This window comes from Tasmannia lanceolata, unplaced genomic scaffold (genome assembly GCF_043159265.1).
Source record: "Tasmannia lanceolata isolate RefF3 unplaced genomic scaffold, GAP_Taslan_0.1 ptg000037l, whole genome shotgun sequence".
Classification (NCBI taxonomy): Eukaryota; Viridiplantae; Streptophyta; class Magnoliopsida; order Canellales; family Winteraceae; genus Tasmannia; species Tasmannia lanceolata.
In genome coordinates this window covers 25,369,889-25,385,393 of record NW_027518714.1, presented here as the reverse complement: position 1 = coordinate 25,385,393, position 15,505 = coordinate 25,369,889, and the positions used below count along the sequence as shown (strand labels likewise).

The 15,505-nt window shown below is 36.5% G+C and overlaps 1 protein-coding gene across 1 annotated transcript in view; it reads left to right on the top strand.

Moving 5' to 3' along the window:
• Nucleotides 1-2,745: 2,745 nt before the first annotated feature.
• Nucleotides 2,746-15,505, top strand: part of LOC143860140 (uncharacterized) — a 28,770-nt gene continuing 16,010 nt past the window's right edge. The window contains exon 1 of the mRNA XM_077370671.1: nucleotides 2,746-3,458. The gene's annotated coding sequence lies outside the window, so the exon portion shown is untranslated. The remainder of the gene's footprint in view (nucleotides 3,459-15,505) is intronic.

The window sequence follows — 15,505 nt, the reverse complement described above, 5'->3', positions numbered from 1 at the left end:
TTGAGCTTACACTATTTGTAATATTCATCTAAGCTCAACTAACTCAACTTAATTAACTAAGAGATAAAACTAGGGTGATTTTGGGAAAAGTTTATCAAAAGGTAAAAGTCTTCTAAACAACCTATTCACTCCCCATCTAGGTTGCCAAACTGGACTTATATTTGGATTTCATATCTTATCATGTACATTTCACTTTTATCATCTTATAATCATGATAAGTATATGGGGGGAGTCATCCTGGCATTATGATTTGCACTTTAACTGTTAAAACCTTCCTTTTTGCTGTTGCCAAAAGGGGGAGAATTTTGGAATTGATTAGGTTGTCCATAGTCTATATGCACTGTTCAATCTCTATGGTTATATTACACTTATGCATAAGTGAAGGGGAGCAATGCTCTATTGCTATATAATTTGATGCTTATTCATCTATTTGTTTAAATATCTCCTACTTCCTAATCAATTTGTTTGCCATCATAAAAAAAAGGAAGAATGTAAGCCCAAGGGTTCCCATGGGTTCAATCATTCACCTTTACCTTGTTGTTTTGATGCTAGTGAACCCAAATTGATTAGTCTTTATGGACTAATGTGTTGCTTTGTAGTGTTGTGCCTTAGACAGGAACTTTACATATAATATCGCCATTACACAACACAACTCAGCACATGGCTTGCGGATCCACATACACATGAGCCAATGAGCTTGTACACACATGGGAGAGATCATCCTCGGAAGATATTCATGTCATAGAGCTCAAGTCAAAGATCCCACAAGCATGCCTAGTAAGTGCTAGTAGAAGCTTGGAGTTGAACAAGCATTGGTGACACCTCATGTACCACTCAACATGATTTGAAGAATGGAGGATGTCACAAGAGCTAAATCAAGTCGAAGAGTTCACTCGCAGGTTCAAGATGTCCAAGAAAATGTGGAGGAGCCAAGCAATCCAAGAAGACTCAGGGTTTTATCTTTTTAGATTGTATTTGGAGTCCTTTTGTTTTAAATGTATATTTGTACTTTCAAAGGTTTTCAAAATGGTTTCTTAAAATCAAATTTGATATCTTTAGAAACCATCCAGACTCCCCAAAAGGTGTTTGAAAACCTTGGACAAAAGCCTAAAGACCATGGCCCAAGGCCCTGAAATTTTTATATGTAAAACTAGATTTCAAAGAAGAGTCGGTCGACCGGGGTTCCCCGGGCGACGGTAGTAGGGTGGCTGGAAGTCTAGCACCTACTGAGATTTAGCGGGCCGGTCGACAGGATCCTCCCGGGTGACCGCGGATGTGTTTATGGAAATCCAGAAACAATCCATCATGGTCGAGCTGGTCGATCGCCATAGGGCCGAGCGACCGCGGATAGGGATTAGGACAAAAAATAAAAATATCCAGGTTGCTCTCGGCGGGCGATCGTGATATACCCGATCGACCGCAGTGATAAGAAATTTCAAATCAAAAAGAGAGCGCCCGTTAGGGCGGGCGACCGGACACCTCGGTCGACCGCGACGGTCTCGAAAAGTAACTGTTGGGGCTTGCGGGGCTTAACTTTTTCAACCCCGTTACGGTTTTACCCTCAAACGGTCATATTTCTTCATGGACTATTTATATCCTATCCAAACTTAACTAAACAACCTTTTTCAATATTATTTCACATCTTTTAGATCTTAAACTTGAAAATCTAAGGTTGTTTCAAAAATCCTCTTCTATGCTTTGATTTGTGTTTTTACATTCAATAAGAGGCACTCCTTAGAGCATTTATTTGTTATCATTTGGAGTGATTGGTGAGCTATTCATTGTATTATTTGCCTATTTAGAGGCTTCAGAGAGCTTAAACTTCTTCCACCCGTTTTGTTTGAAATTTTCAGGAAACAAGACAAACATAAGGGTATGGAAATATCATTTCACATATATAGTAAAGAAACACTTGGAAGAATTATTATGCCTCATTCTATAATAAAATTTCTTGCTAATGCAATGTATTAAAAATCAACCAAATTCAATGATTAGCTGCACAATTAGCGATTTGCTAGCCACCTTCGCAGAAGCTACTTCGCGCCCCGTCCTTTGCAAGTGATGACAACTGCATATGTTGACTTTTGCTTTATTCATTTAATTCATTTGACACGGTGTGGAGCTGAGGACCCCGATCCCGAGGAAACTGGCGAGGATACGAGATCCCCGTTAATCCTCTAAGATCCCCACACGTGAAACAAAGCCCTACCAAAGAACTCTCAAAAGAGTGCCTCTCACAGCCTGAGTGGCGATGTAAAATGAGATACCTCTTGCTTGGGGGACTAGCCCAGAATCGATACGTACCTAAAATAACTTAGAGTCGCTATCCAAGGAAGTAAATCTAATTTCATTGGGGCCCACCAAATGAATGGTTCGGTTCATCTAATGGAAATGATTTTGAGCGCCATCAGTTAACAAGTGTGAATCACCAAACCTATTTATAGCATGGCCTCATCCAAGTGGACAATTGGGATCATTCTAGTGAAGTAATTTGAAGGCACGTTCAATTTGCACTGAAGCTAAACAAATGAAAGTTTAGATCATCCAAAATAATGTGGGACCCACCCAAAGTTATCCTGATATTAAATATTCCGGAAAAAGAATTGGTCTTATGATATGATTTCTTTATTTCATTAATATATTACGACTTTATAGTGGGGTGAAAACGTGAGCTGTTGTTCTATGTGGGCTGCTCTATATAAATGGTATATTTTATTTGTAAAGGGGCAAGTGAGTTAACTCTATCCCATCCCTCTTCCTACGGTGGGATTCTTTTGTTTCAACTTTCTTTCTATTCCAAGTCTTAAAAAACTAAATTCCAATATTGTATCTTTGGTTGCTAAAAGGAAGGTCTATCTTCTCTCCTAGATATTTTGGATTTCGGCAATTGATTCACTCTTTCTATCCTAAAAGAAGAAAAGGAAGAAAATAGTTCTTGGTAACTTATTTTTAAAGGACAGCTGCCCTCATTTAAAAAATGGAATTCTTCTTTGAGGAGGAAAGTTAATTTTGGCAACTCTCTCATACTTTGGGATTTTGGAATATCTCTGACGATCTCATAGGATTTCAACTTTTTGGGTTCTTTATAATACTGGCAATCCTCTCTTTGTGGGTGGATAAAAAAAAAACAAGGCATCGACCTCTCAAAAAAAAAGAAAAATTTCTTAATCTTGTGGCCGTGCATCTCTCTCACCATCTCTCATCCTCTCATCGTCTCTCACCCTATCTCTCGTCCTCTCATCGTCTCTCACCCTATCTATCATCTCTCACCCTCTCTCACACACCTCCCTATCATCTCTCATATATCTCTCTGATTCCCTCATCAATATTTCTGCGGGTCTTTGCACATAGCTTCGATTCAAAATTTCATCAAAGGGGTTTTCATCAGCGATTAAAACGGTGCGACAAAGCGTATACTTCAGATTTACGCACCCTAGAGACTAGGAGCGCGACCAAAGGTAGGTTCTTTCTTCTCAAATTTTTCTAGAGTTATTCCGTATTTTTTTACATATTTTTGCATGGTTTTAGCATTTACGCTTATTTAATTCAATATTATATGGGTTGGCTCAAAATTGTGTTTTACATGAGTGTTTCAAGTCCGATCTGTCTCAAAATTTAATACAATGATCTATTTAATTAGACTAAAAGAGTTATCGGATTGGATCAGATGTTGGATCTAAGGATTTCTAGAATTTGAATGAAGTTTGAAATTTAATTTGAATTAATGACCGAAATATTAGGAGATTGGAAAAAATATCTACCTTAGGATGATGTGTTTCTTGGAATATTATAATTTTCTTGTGTTCATCATATCAGAACAATGTTAGATGACATCTTTCAATGTCATAATTTTCCCAAAAATCATGTTTAAAAAATAGAAAAACCCTTAAAAGACATCTTTTTCAAGAAGAAAAATGGAAAATATACCAAAGAAGTTTTAAAATTAATGCAATTTTGTAGTAAAATAATTTGATACTGATATAATCTGCTATGAATTTTTCATGATTTCAGGATTCTATTTGGTATTTGTTTTATGTTTTCTTTTGAAACAGCCATATTTTGTGAGTTTTTTTATTAATATCAAATCAGAATTAAAATCCTCGAATAATTTACAGTAATCTTAGATTAGCATGTTACTATAAAAGTTTCAATAGATTTGGAATTTGTTTGCTAGGAGATGCTGTGTAAATCCATAATCTGATCTAAATCTTTAAAAATATGAAATTGATAGTAAATCATATTCAAAATTCATGAAATTTTCACAGTAGATTATGTTCACTTATACCTTCTTACTATTAAAATGTTAATTGATTTGGAGTTTGATTGCTAAGAGTTTCTTTGTAATTCTAACAATCTGGTCTCAATATTGTTAAATCGAAACTTAATAGCAAATTAACATAAAAATCCATGAAATTTTCACAATAGACTATATTCATCCATATAATGTTACTGTAAAGATTTAAACTTACTTGAAATTCTTTTACAATGAGTTTCTTTGTAAAATCATCCATTTGATCTGAAATTGATAAAATCTATTAAAAATCGAAACTAACCAAAAACATTATGAAAACTCCCAGGGAACTCTAATTTTTGTCACGTATTCATTCCTAAAGCCGCTGAAACAAAAATCTTAGAGTTATAGATTTCCTTCGTAAAATGGCCACGCTAAGATAGTTTAGATGCCGAGACTGCATTCATAATCGTATTCCAATTGCAATTGGTCCTTGATAATTTGGGTATTTAAATTACAGCATGTTATTAGCTCCGAGGTCAACTGTCCAAAGAAATCCTGAGAAACATGTTAGGCAATAACGTATTATAACTTAAGTATTAAATTGCGCAAGAGAAGAGCGCTCGATTCCCTTCCATGAATGCAACTCAAGGCTAAAATTGGTCAAGCCCTAGAGCCTTTGGTATTCCTTAGATGTTAGGAATTGAAAATCTTTGAAAATTGAAAATCATTAACTTAATAAATTAAGATCATTTGATCCATGCTTTCGGAACCGTTGGATTGCGGTCTCCATCATAGGAACCTTGAGAGCCCCCTTTAGGAAGTTAGGGAGTTCAGCCTCATCACGACCGATTGCTATTATTAGCAATGGAGTTATAGATCTAGTTACACTAGTTACCTCTTTTTCTCATAGGACAAGCCTAGTCACCTAAGATGTAGGTTCACCTGCATTAGTCTAAAGGATGTCTTGCACTTAGATAGGACCATATAGCATCTTAGATGGAATCATAGGATAATAAAATCTACTCAACTTGAATTAAATAATCTCTTGAAAACTGTTGAAACAGTCATTCCAGTCTAGATTGATGTCCTAGATGTCTTAGGCATGTAGCTTAGTTCAGGCCCCGAACTGATTCTAGTGAGGCTTGGATACGTAGACAGCTTTGGATGCTTTGAATGGCATACCAAGCACGAGTCGGCCCACCACAAATGGTGGGGTTTTGTATATTAGTTTTTTCTAAATTCTTAACTAAATTAATTGAAATATATAGGATATCCCTCAAATTAGAATTTTAGAAGAACAACAACTACCTTACCATTCTTGATAAGTTTCAGGATCTTGTGTTTCAAGGCTTGGCAATTATTGGTTGAATGCCCATGAACTCGATGATACTCACAAAAGTCTTGTTCATAAAAGTTACTAGGAAGAGGACTTGGAGGAGGAGAAGTTTCAGGAAGTTGACGTTTACCCACTTCGACCACTTCTTCCAAAGCTTTAATAAGATTCTTAGGCAATGCAGGAATCTCTTTACTTGATTTCTGAATAGGTTTGTTTCCTTTCTAAGCTACCTTCTTGAAAGGTTGACGAGAGGTCTCCACATTGTTAACCTCGTTAAAAACCATCAGAGGTTTCTTTTCATTTCTCGGATCAGTAGATAATTTCGTAGTCAGACCTTTTGCCAAAGCATCTTCGGTTCTAGTTCCCGTCTTAATCAAATGACTAAAGTCTGGATAATATTGAGCAGCCATAAAATGGAAATATCAGGAGATAGGCTTTTTATAACAATCTTATCTGATCTTCATCCGACAACCTAAGGGTCATCTGAGCAGCCTTCATTTTCCATCTTCGGATGAAGGATGTGAAAGTTTCATTTGGCCCTTGTTTCAATATTTTCAAGTCTCTCTTAGTAACATCGATCCCTTCCTCCATAAAAAACTATTCCACGAACTTGTTGGCAATGTCTTCTAGGGTTCTAATCTCCTTAGACTTTAAGCTCAGGAACCATTTCTTGGCAGTTCCGATTAGAGACCTAGGGAATACGAGGGCAATCTGCTCTGGAGAAAGTCCATGCTGCTGTAAAAGAGGAATGATGGATTTCAGATGACTTGTGGGGCACCCCGTCCCATCATACTTATCAAGATCGGGTACTTGGAACTTAGGAGGTAGAACGACTCCCGAGACTATCATAAAGTCTGCCATGTTCAGCTTCTTAGGGCCTTGGAACTTTATGTTTTCCATTTCTTGAGTAAGCTTATCTAACATGTCTACAATCCCTTTGCCTTTATCAGTTCTATCCAAATGGGGGAGATAATTTTTCTCTACGTATTGCTCATCATCAAAGTCATCCTCAACGGTGAATACATCAGGTCTAGTTGCCACAGGGGGTGGAGGAGGTATAATTGGGGTTTGCTGGTGTGCAAGTTCTTTAGATGTAGAACTTTTATCACTCTTCGGACGGGCTATTGTAAGGAAATATATGTGTGCTTTTATTGAAAAATCTCTTGTGCTTGTCATCATCAAAAAGGGGGAGATTGTAAGCCCAATGGTTCCCACCTTGGCATTCCCATCTTATTTTGATGATTCCAATACACAAGTGATTTAATATCACTAATGTGTTTGTTTGTCTAAGTTGTAGATCATAATTGTGCTAAGACAAGATTGCTTGGATTGAGGCCAAGTGTAGACACCTCATTTTGCCACACCTTAATCAGCAAAGGAATTAGTATTTTTCTATCTGTCTTTTCCATTGTCTTCCCTTTTTGTGTCCGTCTCTTACATTTTCTCAACCGTTTTGGTCATTTTCATTACATATGGTATTTTTCTGCCAAGTGTTGAGGAGGGTTGTTTACAAAAACCTAAACAAGAGAGAAGTTGGACCCATTTGGTGGCCCGCGTTGAGCATTTTGATCAAGCAAGTGTGCCCTGCACTAATTTTTATGAAAAACATGAATTTTGAACTTATTTCGAAAATCATTTTTTATGGAGGACCCATATATGTTTTGGTCAAATATGCAATGGGGTTCGCTAAGTGCCGAGTTGAATGGATCGGATCATCCTACAAAGATTGCGAGGCGCGCCCAATTTACACCGTAGCCCATCACTTGTACGGCTAAGATCATCTTATAGAAGGGGTTAAGGGTGCGGTCAACCAATTCACCTTGTAGCTCATTATTTAAACGGGCAAGATTATCAAGTGACCCATCATTTGGACGGTGTGGATCAGCTCATAGAATTGATTAAGGGGGTGCAACTAGTTCATGTATTAAGGCTCGCATTATTTGGACGGATCGGATCAGCCCATGCGTCTAGCCTATGAGTGCACACTCATAATGATCTCAGGTCATTCGGCCAAGCTTGGAGTGGGCCCTACTGATTTTGAGAATCATGGGGGAAGATGCAGAATTTAGCTAGTACTGAACGAGTCCATATATTTGAAGCCAAGAGGCATACGAATTTGTTCAAAATTGATGATGACAAGCACAAGAGATTTTCCAATAAAAGCACACATATATTTTCTTACACTAGATTTCTCTCCCCCTTTGGCATCTATAAAAAAGATGGGGTAAAAGAAAATCAAGGGGAAAATATTTTCAAATTTTAAGCTCCCCCTTTTTCAAGGAAAAAGACAAACATACAACTCCCCCTATTTAGAATTTTTATTCAACATAAGAGGGGATATTTAAATAACTATAAAAAGATATTCAATTTTAAGTTCAAGACCCTAATTTAAAAACACATATGAAGTGGATCATATGGGGGCTTTGGGAACCCAAGATTTCTTGGTTCCACCACAATCCCTAATTTTAGATGCACATTGGAATTAGTAATGACCATTGATTCCACAATAATGGCATCTAACATGAGGGTTAGATAGACTAGTCCTATCATAAGATGCATGATTAGGTTTATGACTAGCCTTCCTTAAGATTATGTCAATAATTTTGTCACCATTTAGGAAACCATGGAGACATAATCTTAACTCTCGTTTTCATTATGAAGATGGGTTATTTGATTTAAAGAATCATTAAAGTCATCTTCATAAGATTTGGAAGAGCTTTCAACACATTGAAGTTTAACAATTTGGCAAGATTTCTCATCCAAAATACCCTTAATGGTTTCAATCTCAAGTTTAAAATTTTCAAGTTGTGCTTGAGATTTAGATATGGAAGAGGAGGACTCATTTTTCAAAACATCAAGTTCATTTTCTAATTTAGAAATAGATTTTTTAAGAACTTTATTTTTTGAAAATTGAGAATGCAAGGTTGTGCACAATTCATCATAAGATATTTTTTCACTATCACTACTTGATGAATTATAAGAGAGGTTAGAATTTACCTCAACTTCATGGGAGAGTGCCATGAGGCAAAGATCATCCTTATTTGCTTCCCCTTCACTTGAGCTTTGTCCCGAGGTGCTAGAAGCATCCCAAGCGGCTGCAAGAACCTTGTGCTTCTTCCAATCCTTCTTCTTTCCCTTGTACTTCGAGGAAGATGAGTTGAGAAGAGGGCATTCCGGTCTTTTGTGTCCCGTCTTCTTACAATTATAGCATCTTATTCCTCCCTCTACTTCACTTTCTTCTTTCTTCTTCTTTTTATCCTTTTTATGCTTCTTTCTCCATAAGCTTTTAAATTTTCTTAACGCTTCTTCCTCATCACTATCCGCATCACTTGATGATGAGTCCGTCTTGGAGGCCTTTAGAGCTAGAGATCGGCTTTCTTTCTCTTTCGGCTTCTTCTCTTCTTGACGGCTAGTGAGGAGCATCTCATGAGTGATAAGAGATCCTACAAGCTCCTCCATAGTAAACGTCTTGAGATCCTTTGATTCTTGTATGGCGGTGACCTTTGGATCCCAATGTGGAGGAAGTGACCTAAGTAACTTACTCACAAGCTCATCAGTAGGATAAGATTTACCAAGATTAGCTAATTCATTTGAAATTTTAGAAAATCGGGTATACATTTCGAAAATACTTTCATTTTAACCCATTCCAATACACAAGAAATCTAGTGTAAGGAAATATATGTGTGCTTTTATTGGAAAATCTCTTGTGCTTGTCATCATATTTTGATGATTCCAATGCCCAATGGTTCCCACCTTGGGATTCCCATCTTATTTTGATGATTCCAATACACAAGTGATTTAATATCACTAGTGTGTTTGTTTGTCTAAGTTGTAGATCATAATTGTGCTAAGACAAGATTGCTTGGATTGAGGCCAAGAAGATCTCATTGGACCACATTCGGAAGGCCAAAGAAATCGGAGATCCAAGATGCATGAAGACTTGAAGCATCGCATTTGAAGATCGAAGTCATTTTAGAATGTAAAGATCCAATCCTAGTTTAGATGTTTAGAGGCATAAATTAAAGTAATCTCACACACCCCTAAAATGTTTAAGAGATTGTCCTTGTGGTGTTCCAACAGTGTGGAACCCTCATAACAATCCCAACTTGGTGTAAAGTTGGAAGCCCAAGAAACAGAATTAAAAATCTGCTGCTGGTAGGCTTCTCGGAACTCTGAGAGAATTCTCGGAGCTCCGAGCTCGGAACTCCGAGGATTCCTCAGAGCTCCGAGATTTGGTCCAGTAGAATTTTTCTAACTTCTGTTTGTATTCCCGGAACTCCGAGAGAAATTCTCGAAACTCCGAGAAAATCTCTCGGAACTCCGAGAACACTATAACGGTAAGAATTATAGCCGTTGGGAATTTTTGCAGGAATTACCACTATGCCCTCAAACGATCATATTTGGGTTTTTCTATAAATATGGGTATTCTCAACTTCCCAATTATCAATCCTAACACTCTAAAATCCTATTGGAATATCTTAAGAGTGAATCAAGCTAGTTTATGCCTCTCATCCTCTAGATTTAGGATTTGGATCATTAGGCTCAAATTTGTACATCTTTTACAAAACTTGTAAACCCTTGTGAGGGATTTTTTGTTCTTTCTTTCTTATTCAAGAAACTTGTATTGGGCGAGTGTTGGGAGAACCGGAGCCCACTCTCCGTGGTGAAGATTGCCACCAAGGTTAAAGGCGATTGGAATTTTAATCGGCATTGATCTTCACCGAAGTTAAGAAGATCGAATAGTGAAGCCATCAACGGGTTTGGTTGGTGGAGTGGAGTAGGCCTCGCATTTGGAGGACCGAACCACTTTAAATCTCGGGTGCAATCTCTCTTATCTCTTGCCTTTCTTTTATTGCACTTAGGATTTAACTTGTGTGCTAAATTTTCATTGTTGATCTCTTAATCTTCAAAATTGGGTTTGAGTTTTCAAAAGGTTAAAACTTATTAGCAACCTAATTTTTTACCTCCTCATTAGTTGCCAATTCGGGCATACCCTTGGAATTTCACTCATCCTTCATACTATTCATCTGTTGAAGTATTAGTTTCATCATCTCATTCATATTCGGTGCATTTCCAGATTCAGCCATCTGGTCAAAAGTGGGCGAAGGGAAATAGGTATAGCAAATGAGTGAAGCCAACAAGGTCGACTCCTGCCATTGAATTGACAAACACTAGAGTTCAGTATAGGGTAATCAAATGGAAATGACATATGCAAGTTGAGACAAAAGATGATACCAATATATCTTTCTCATGGTAAATTCTAGTAGCATTACATCTATGCAAGGAGATATGGTAAGATGAGAGCATAGAGTTTGTCAATAAGTCTAAATGATAATGACCAAACTCAAGGTATTTTGAAAAAATTCGGCAGCATAACAGATTATAGAGAGGGTCTGAAGCAGCTAATCATAAAGGGTATGCCAACAGGGTTAAGATAAAGTAAGGCTCTCAGCAAGAAATCACTCGAATAAATGTCAGCAGGATAAACTCAAAATCAACAGGTGGAACACAATCTGATCAGGATCAATCATAGGATGAGGTCCATGGATGATAGATCAAGACTAAAATGACAGTGATGAGAAATCCATGATCTGATCCGGATCCAGATAATGGATAGACAAGGATAATTGCCTGAACTGGATAAGGAACTCAGACGAAAAAGAAAGCCCTAATCTAATAATGTAAATTCATGATAGAAAATACAGATTAATCTTTGACCAATAGGTCAAGGAATAGATTATGTATGAAGACGCACTAATCTAATGATAATCCACAGAATGGATAGATAGAAAGAATTAATTAGATTAAGAAGGAAAACCTAACTAAGAAACAGGCCCTAATCAAAATATGTAGAATAAGGATCAATGATACAAAGGTATGAATTCAGATCTATAATCAAAGGATCAGAAAATAGACCATGGTCATGATGATGCAAATAGAAGCCATTGACTAGATCTAAATGAAATGATGAATGAATATAATTGACCGCAAGTGCACGGATCGCGTGTAGTCACGGGTCGAACTCAGGGAAGAGAAATTTTGTTTGTGAATCCTATTCTTGTATCACTTAGAATACAAACTATGATATATGTTGCCTGGCATTTACTCAGGATTTTCGTGGACGTACCTCGGAGCCAACAATATCTATAAATTTGTATTCTAAACAATCTAATAATTGAACACAAATAAGATTGCGACTTGGAAATCTTAATTTAGGCAAAGTGTACCAAAATTCTAATGATCTTTATTAACTACTTATCTAATCTAATTAGAAAACCAAATTCTAAGGGCTTACGTAAATTGAAAAATTGCAAAAGTAATTTGGAATAGTGTAAAAATCTTAATTCAATATAAAAGAATACTTAGGGTTAGAATCCACCATGGGTTTGGATAAAATTGATTAATTAAAAAAATCCTTTGAATTAGGTTGAAAATCCAACTAAATAGTCAATAAATAATAAGATCTAAAAGTGTCATTATTTATGAGTATTTAATCGAATTAACCCTCTAATTTATATTAATTATATAGAATTTAATCTTTCTCAATTAACAAGCATCCATACGAAAGGGGAAAGCCAATGATGGCATGGATGATTGGGATTTGTACAAAAACAAAACCCTACATAATTTGTTATATAATCCACTTGTTTTAATTACTTCTCTTTCTTCTTCCCCATGGCTTCATCTAAACCCTAAGTTTAGTGGGTTTAGCTACTCATGGAGAAGGGGAAAGAAACATAGAAAATGAAATAAAAAGAGAGAGCCATTGAGAGAAAGTGAGAGAAGGGAGAAGAAACAATAATAACTTCTTTAATTGAAATTTGAACAAAAATACAATGAATTAGAATAAAAATAAAAATAAAAAGAGTAAAAACACATAGGCTCAAAATCCCTCTTAGCAATAGCCGAACCCTTCTTCTTCCTTGAATGATTGGAATGGATGATTAGCGCCAAAGACAACACCGAATGCTCTAAAGTAATTGGAGAGAAAAATTGGGCAAAAATTAAGAAAGGAAAAAAAATGAAAATTCTGGAGAGGAGGGTTAGACCAAAAAAAAAAAATTAGAGAGAGGAGTGATGTATATATAAGTGATGGGTTACCAAATCCATTACTTATTGGATTTCCATATATATTGAGTCCCAAAAGAAAAGACAAAATCCATCCAACGGTTAAGATGAGAAATTAGAAATGGCTTGCTTTCTACTTTCTGTACAAATTGCCCATAGAACCCGAATGTGGAAACAAATTGTTGAGCCTTCTAATATAACCCAAGTGGATCCCACTTGCACGAATTGTAATTAGCAAAGATAGCAGATAACTCGATTTATACCTTCCAAGAAAGATAATGTCGGTTGGAATCATTCTATAATGCTTGGTTGTATAGCTTCCCATAATTAGAAGACTCCCGAAACCCAACCTATATTTCCACATATACTTTAATTATTGCCTTTTTCCAGCTCATTTTCAAATATTAGAAACATAAATGTGGGGCCTACTCCAAGCCTGGCCGAATCCTATTTAGAAAGAAAATTAAAAATCGATATGGTGGCCCTCCTCCAAATTTGGCCGAATATGTATCTTTCCCAAAATCAATATTTTGTTTACATTAGTGGGCCCACTTGAAATTCGAATCATAAAATATGAGATAGAGATAATTGTGCAATCTTGGATGATCCTACTGTCCATTTAATGGTCTAGGAAAGAGATATGTTGTTTACTTTATCAATATAAATAGGTGATGCCCAAAATCAGTTTCATTAGATGACCCAAGCAGTCCATCTAAAGGACCAAAATATGAGCAAATAACACCCATAATTAAAATTATCCAAACTGCACATTTGATTGATCTAAAGCATTCACTTGGTTAGGCCACAATATACATGGTAGTCCCTTCCAATCCACTCTCACAAGCTGATCCTAACCATCCATCTTGTGGTTCTTTCGCCATTTGGTTATGCCCATTGAATCAATTCCATAGAATGATGCAATCCATTTGAATGATGGGTCCACTTGCAATTCAGTTATCTCCCAATTCAGCACAATTCCAGCAATATGATTCCAGCATCTATTCCCATTCCAATTCAGCAATTTCTTTCCATTCAACAACTGATTCCAGCAGCATTACGATTCCAGCAAGTTATTCAAGCACAATTCCAATAACTGATTCCAGCAACCGATTCCAGCAAATGATTCCAGCGGCTTTGAATTCTGCAATTTCAGCACTACTTAATTCCAGCCACAGATTGCAGCTTCTTCATTCCATGCCAGCTTCTTTTCAATTCCAGCAGCAATGCTAATTCCATTCAAGTTTCCAGTACTATTCAATTCATTTCCAGCAGCTTCTAATTCCAGCAATTTTTCAGTAACCTGATTCCATTTCAGCAACCTGATTCCAACAGCATTCCCATTCCAGCAAGTTATTCCAGCACAAGAAATTTCAGTGTGGTGTAATCCGAACCATTCATTTTAATACCAAAATACAAATCAGTTGTTTTCCCAAATTGTCTTCCCAAATTTGTAACCGGCAGTGAGAAGATAAAGATCCAAAACACACACACTTTATCTTTGCAAACCATATAGATCCTTGAATTCTCTTTGCAATTCCATCTCTTAGCTCTATTTTCTGTGAAAATCCAGAAAACAACCTGAAACACCAAAAACACCCAAAATACCTTACTAGCACCTTCAGCGTTTACTTTTAAAGTTTTTCAAACAAAAACATCACAAAAGAACAGAGATGTGTTTTAGACAGCTTATGGATTTCACATAATCAGAAAAATCAAAAATATTTTCTTGCATCCACGAATTGCTTCGTTGAATTATTTACAAAAGAGAGACAAAATTTTGCATATTACGGAGCTTTTAATGGTACAACACCAGGTATTTATCATACTTGGATTGAAGTTATTGAAAGTATTAAAGGAAACCCTAGACCCCATTTTAAAGGTTTCAATGACATTACAGAAACCCATAATGCAATTAGGGGAATCGTTGGCCCCAATTATTTTGTTTCTCCTTCACTTAAACATTTACCAGACAATTCTCCTTCATTTGGTATAACCCATGATAGCCACAATTCTCCTTCATTTGGTATAACCCATGATAGCCAGAAAATCCTTTTTTGTGATCATTGTGAAATACTCCAGAAAACAGTTAAACATTTGAACCTTGAAAGACAGAATCTTCAGTCCCAAAATTCTGCCTAAAGACAACAAGTTTTGAGCCTTGAAAGACAACTCTTTGTACAAACCAATGTTGGTATTCCCAACAACTTAAACAAGGGTGAGACGAGTGGAAAGTCCTCTCTGACTTTAGGCTCAGATCTTTCTAAAGCGGGAATGATTCAAACGGCACCAAACTCGAATTTATCAAGACCGTTGATGGCTGGAGATTTGCCCAAAATCTCAGACCCTTTAGACAAAGGAAAACAAATTGCATTTCCTTCTCCTTTACCAAATCCCCCAGAAGTAGAAAAAATACCAGAAGACATTCAAGCAGAAAGAACCCTTCAAGCCATGATGACTTTACCAGACGGTAGAAAAGTTTCTTTTCTTAGCTATTTGGAAGAAACGTTCGAAAGAAAAACAAAAAATTGTAGAAGAGGTAGGATTACTGTTAAATGAATATTTACCACCAGGAAGTGATCATTTTCGCCATTCAGAAACCGAAGATCAAGGCCAAGATATGTCAGATGGTAATTTTTCCTTGGATTCTATTGCGCGTCATAATCTTGACACGTAATGAATGACGCCTTTCAGATTCCCTGTCAGCATCAGCAACAATTTAGTCAGCAGAAACGTCAGCAGCATCTTTGTTAAAGTTTAGGAAATTTAAAATGTCATCTTCACTTTAAATTAATGTCATTGTCATTTTTGTGAAAGTTGTAATGTCTTTTTCGAAGTCTATTTCGACTAAGACAGATATTTTAGATTCC